The 6063-nt window shown below is 37.0% G+C and overlaps 1 long non-coding RNA gene across 1 annotated transcript; it reads right to left on the reverse strand.

Annotated features, from left to right (window-relative positions):
• Window positions 1-400: 400 nt before the first annotated feature.
• On the reverse strand, window positions 401-3808 carry LOC143754045 (uncharacterized). The gene is made up of 4 exons (XR_013207872.1): window positions 3786-3808; window positions 3137-3155; window positions 2686-2799; window positions 401-758 (listed from the first exon to the last, which is right to left on the reverse strand). It is a non-coding gene; the product is annotated as an uncharacterized LOC143754045 (long non-coding RNA).
• Window positions 3809-6063: the final 2255 nt, after the last annotated feature.

Below are 6063 nucleotides of genomic sequence, written 5' to 3' on the forward strand. Positions count from 1 at the left end.
TGTGGGTATACTGTGGGTACAGTGGGTTAAGTGTGGGCATACTGTGGGTACATTGGGTTAAGTGTGGGTATACTGTGGGTACATTGGGTTAAGTGTGGGCATACTGTGGGTACATTGGGTTAAGTGTGGGCATACTGTGGGTACATTAGGTTAAGTGTGGGCATACTGTGGGTACATTGGGTTAAGTGTGGGCATACTGTGGGTACATTGGGTTAAGTGTGGGCATACCTTGGGTGCACTGGGAAAAGTGTGGGCATACTGCGGACAAAACAAAGATGTGTTGTAATATACCTGTGGCCTTAACAAACAAGATTAGTTTGGTTCTACTTTGCATTTGCCACAATACATGCAAAATAATTGTACTTGTTGAAAGTCGAAGTAGTACATTACAAGTCATATGTTTTAAATAATTTAATTTATTCAGTCATGTAAAAAATATATACAATACATTACCGTTCAAAACTTTGGGGTCAGTACGATTTCTTTAAATAGCCCTACTTTTGAACAAAGTAATCCAGTCGTCAGCATGTAAATCGTGAAAAAAAAAATTCAGGAATGTTTGAACAGAACTGTCAAAAGAGCGGCATTTATTTGAAAAAGATTTTGAGTAAAAAAAAAAGTCAAAACAAAAAAATCATTTAAAACCACATCAATCAATCCCCTCAGATACCGGAGTAACTTGCTCCTTCCACCATCCCAGTCTCTTGCATTAGGATCAGCATCAACCCCTTTGGATGCTGCTTCAGTTGTGTCAGCATCTAAAGTGAGAAAAAAAACAACAACAACAACAATTGAAATGTTAACATAAAAAAATGTATTAAAAAAAACGGGGGTGGTTCCAAGTGTAATTTATACACTTGTGTTTTCCCAAGGGCTAGGCCATTTCCACCTCAGAGAACAAAACTCTGGTCTTATGTGGTCGCATTTGTGCGAGTGGACGCTTGAGCAACAGAACGCCGTTGTATCAGCTGCTGCAGTCCGTAACTTATGTTCAAAATGAACGAGTAGGCTACATCATGAATCCATTTTCCAAACCGTGTTTTTGACTTATTCTGAATCACCACAGTACACCTATAATAAGTGTTTATATTTGGACTATTTTATCCCGGGGTCGTCTCGGCTGCGGAGTAGCCCAGTGCCTGCGTGATTCGCCATAGACATTAACGGAGATAAGTTCCGTCTACAATGTTCTTCCGCAAGACACGTGCAGTTTATTTATTGACGATGTAGACGTCACGCGCATTGCACACTGATGGTGAAACGCGCCAATTATGAATTCACGAATTAAGGCATATAAAAATGGTAAAAATGGTCTCACGAAACACAGAGCCCCATTCCTCCTACGTCTTTCAGCGGTTATATTTTCCTCTGTCGAGCGATTACTCTCATGATCGCTAGACAGAGGAAAAGGAAAATATTATAAAATGCAGAAGGAGTGTGAGATTTCTGCTTTTTGTTACAACTATAAACTTTGATAACAAAAAATCTGTATCAGTTTATTATAATACTCTAATCTTTTAAAATGTAGCCTAATGCATACATTTGAATGTTTAATGATTTTTAAAAGATAGAAAGATGATAATAGACAGATAGATAGATAGATAGATAGATAGATAGATAGATAGATAGATAGATAGATAGAATATGATTCAAATGTAAATAGATAGATTGTATATAATTCAAATGTAAAATGCTTAAAATTACAGATTAAAATTACTGTCCCAAATCCATGAAAATCCTGAAATTTGGCAATGATAATTAATATATTACAGGTATTTCTGCTGCAACCCAGAAAGCCTTTGCTAGCCTTGGTCCATTAAAACCACTATTCATGAGCATGCATTGATTAATCCCATGGCATGTAGCAAAAAAGAAAAGAAAAAAGGTGCGACCAAATCATATGCATGTGCGACCATCTGAGAAAGTTGGTAGCACCAGTGCAACCAGTGGAAAAGTTAGTCTGGAGCCCTGTAATTCTGTCAACTTGTACTCACACTCATGTCATTCCAAACCTGCATTATTTCTTCTGTGGAAGATTCTTCTGATATTTCGAAAAATTACTCAATAAAAAGTCAATGGGATTTTCATTGTATGGACAAAACAGATTAAACATTATTCAAAATTCTTCTTTTGCATTCCACAGAAAAAAGTAAATACATGTTTGGAACAACATGAAGAACAATCCCTTTAATGTCTTTATCAAGAAATCATTCATGGCTTTAACTTGCAGCATGAATATGTCATTTTTATAAAAGAAAATACAGATAATGTGTCTGACAGTCAAAAATGTACTTACAAAGAAAAAGAGTGACCTGTGCCTGAGTGGCTCTCTGTTGGGTTTATTTAGGTACTAAACACAATTAAGGAAAAAAGAGAGAAGACAACTGAATATTAGTAATATTACATAAATCTATACAAATAAAAATCTTTTTTTTTTTTCATCATTGATTATTGACTAATTAATATGTCAGGAGTTCTCAACTCTGGTCCTCGAAGTGCACTGTCTTGCAGTTTATGTCCAGACCTGATCAATTTCACTTGCTCTTTTAACCAAAAGAGCTCGATTAGGCTAGCTTGTTCAGGTGTGTTGGACTTGGTGCTAAAGTCTGCAGGACAGTGGTCCTCAAGGGCCAGAGCTGAGATCCTCTGCAATATGTTCTGAACATGACTAGATGGATCACTTACAGCAGTGGTGTCCAGTCCTGGTCATGGAGGAGTTTAGCTGTCTATAGTTTCTGCTGATCCTGAAGACCTCGATCAACTGGTTCAAATCTGCTTAACTGGGGTTGGAGCTCAATTCTGCAATCATGATTAGATGGCAAAGAGAGAGGACAAACAACATTTTAATGTTATAAACCCAGTTTAAACTTTTATTCATGAATATGTACAATAACATCTAAGAATGTATGCTACATATGACACCACTGTACTGAAAAATACAGTATTTGTTCAGTGGGTGAAGCACATCTCATTTAAAAAATTTGATACCCAAAATATTATCAGATAACATAAGCAAAATGTTTATGAAAATACAGTTATATATATGGTGTAAAGAAAGTTTTTGTAAATGTCTATGACAAATCTACAATGCAAAAACTGACAATGTGTCAGACAGTGATTCCAACAGAATACTTACACAGAGCAGTACCAATTATCTGATTACACACAAGGAACAGGGAGAAAAATAAACAAATATTAATATTTCAGTGAAATATTTACAGTATCTGTATGGATAAACGTTGATGAAATGTATACATTCAAAAGAAATTATTACATTCATATTCAATGTTATTAAATGAATGAATATTATATCATGGCCTAAATGTTTTACTTCCATTATATTTTTTTCATAATTAAGTTAATTAAATATTACAGATGGTTGATTTCATTTCAGTTATCAATTAAAGTTTACATTGTGTTTACATTAGCTCGGCCCTATGTTAGCTCATCGCGTAAACGGTAACGTTAAAACAATAATGAACCAAATTATAATAGCACCAAAAGGTATGTAAAACACTTACATTACACTTACACTGACACAAACTTGAATTCATTTAGTTTTGAAGTATATATTACCTCGGAGATTACCAAAAAACGGACTGTCTGAGCAGCTAGTAGACCGTTAAAACCGTTTCATTTAAACAGCAGCAGAGTAACGTTAGCTATAATCAGATAACAATAACATGAGTGTAATTTAATACCAATTACTTAATTCATTACCATTTTGATCCTTTTCACTAATTTTAATAGAAAACTCAAATTACTATGAAATTTAAAAAGCTTACCTGTTTGGTGCAAAGCTGGGCGGCCAGAAAGACAGCTCCTTTGTCTCATTGGTTAGAATTAATCACGTGATGACGCCATCTACCGTGTTACTTATAATTTTTCTTTTGCAGTTTCAGAAATATAATATTATAATATATATATATATATATATATATATATATATATATATATATATATATATATATATATATATATATATATACATATATAATTAATCAGTGATGTATTTATTAGTATAAAAATATATAATTTTATAATAATAAATACATCACTAATGAATACCAAAACAAATCATTCAACCATTTGCATTGTTTTATTGTAACAAATAAGTTAATTTTATTTAATAAATATGGTAACACTTTCTATGCAGACCATGCTTATGATTACAAAAAACAGCTCAAAACCCACCTGTTTCAGCTCGCCTACAATCTATAATAGCACTCTCATCATTGTTTGTTTGTTTCATTTGTAAAGCGTCTTTGAGTTCCTTGGAAAGCGCTATATAAGACTGATGTATTATTATTATTATTATTATTATTATGAATTATAGCTCCCTTTATACTTTTTTAGGAGCAATATTACTATTCTATAAGTATAATTATAAATTGAGACCTGCATTATAAGATAATAGTTAAATTTATATTCATTTTTATAATTCCTTATAAGTCACTCATTTGCTCTTTCAATGCACATGCTCATAATCCATTATACACTGATTCATAATTATTAATTAGTCGGTTTTATGGTTCTATGAATGTATTTATAAAGATGCAACCTTCATCTATAATGTTATTGTTATTTATGAATGTATTAATATATAAGTGCTGTGATTTATTGAGGTCTAATAGTCTAATGGTGTTTAAACTATACTGTAATGTACTGGTCTGTCTGACTTGATCAGTCTGTCTGGGAACAGCTACTAAAGCAAACAGTTAAAGATAGTACTTGTATTGCTATCTTGTTGACTGTCTGTGTGCAAGTATGGGATGACTGTTGAATGAAATAACATTTATGACATTTAACGGGATCGTTAAAATAGGTTGATTAACCCTGAGCTTCTAATCTTAAAACAATGATGTAACTGTACTGTTATGGAGGGTTGCCCACAGTAAACCCTCATGGTGGCCCCAGAGTGAAAAACTAAAAATAGGTAAATCCTAATGAGGGCTCAAATGGGCAAAACTGCTATGGGCCCCACATGGGCTAACCCACTGGGGGCCCGTGTGGGTTTTATTTGGGCAAACCCACAGTGGGTTGCCCACAGTAAATCCTAATGGGGGCCCAAATGGGCAAAACTGCTATGGGCCCCGCATGGGCTAACCCACTGGGGGCCCCAGTGGGTTTTATTTGGGCAAACCCACAGTGGGTTGCCCACAGTAAATCCTAATGGGGGCCCAAATGGGCAAAACTGCTATGGGCCCCGCATGGGCTAACCCACTGGGGGCCCGTGTGGGTTTTATTTGGGCAAACCCACAGTGGGTTGCCCACAGTAAATCCTAATGGGGGCCCAAATGGGCAAAACTGCTATGGGCCCCGCATGGGCTAACCCACTGGGGGCCCGTGTGGGTTTTATTTGGGCAAACCCACAGTGGGTTGCCCACAGTAAATCCTAATGGGGGCCCAAATGGGCAAAACTGCTATGGGCCCCGCATGGGCTAACCCACTGGGGGCCCGTGTGGGTTTTATTTGGTTAAGCCCACTGTGGGCTTGCCCACAGAAAGCCCACATGGGGCCCCAAAGGGTTTGCCCTTGCCCACACTGTCCCACAGAAAACCCACACTTACCCACAGTGGGCCCGCACTGGCATGTTTGCTGGGGTATGTGTTTTGTTGTTTTAGTATGTGTGACAGGTTGTGTTTACCTATCGCAGCTTGACGTGGGGAAGACTGATTTGCGGAAAATCAGGTGGGTAAACTAGTGACTTTATGGGAGAATATTCGTGAAAAGACATTGTTTATGTTGTGTTCCTCCTTCGTTCTAGTGGACGGGCGAGTAATGTTGGCATAAGTCTAGCGCGCTGATTGGGACCGTGACCTGGCTTCCCCTTCCTTCATTTTTCTCTTTTCCTTTGGGTTTTCGGTCTTCTTCGTCCGTCCCTCTGCCGTGTACTGCCTTGCCTCGCTTCATCTGTGCCTGTTGACTGGCCCGCATCAAGTGAACTCGACGCTGGAGAGCGTGAGACTCGTGTATTTCTCTGAGTGGTCGCTGGTCGCCTCCGCAATGTTTCAACTGGAAGATCGTTTGTGGAATTGGTGTGGTGTGTGAATGAACCCATAA

The sequence above is a fragment of the Siphateles boraxobius genome, unplaced genomic scaffold (assembly GCF_051911475.1).
Source record: "Siphateles boraxobius isolate OS27281-9 unplaced genomic scaffold, OSU_SipBor_1 29, whole genome shotgun sequence".
In the NCBI taxonomy this organism is placed as follows: domain Eukaryota; kingdom Metazoa; phylum Chordata; class Actinopteri; order Cypriniformes; family Leuciscidae; genus Siphateles; species Siphateles boraxobius.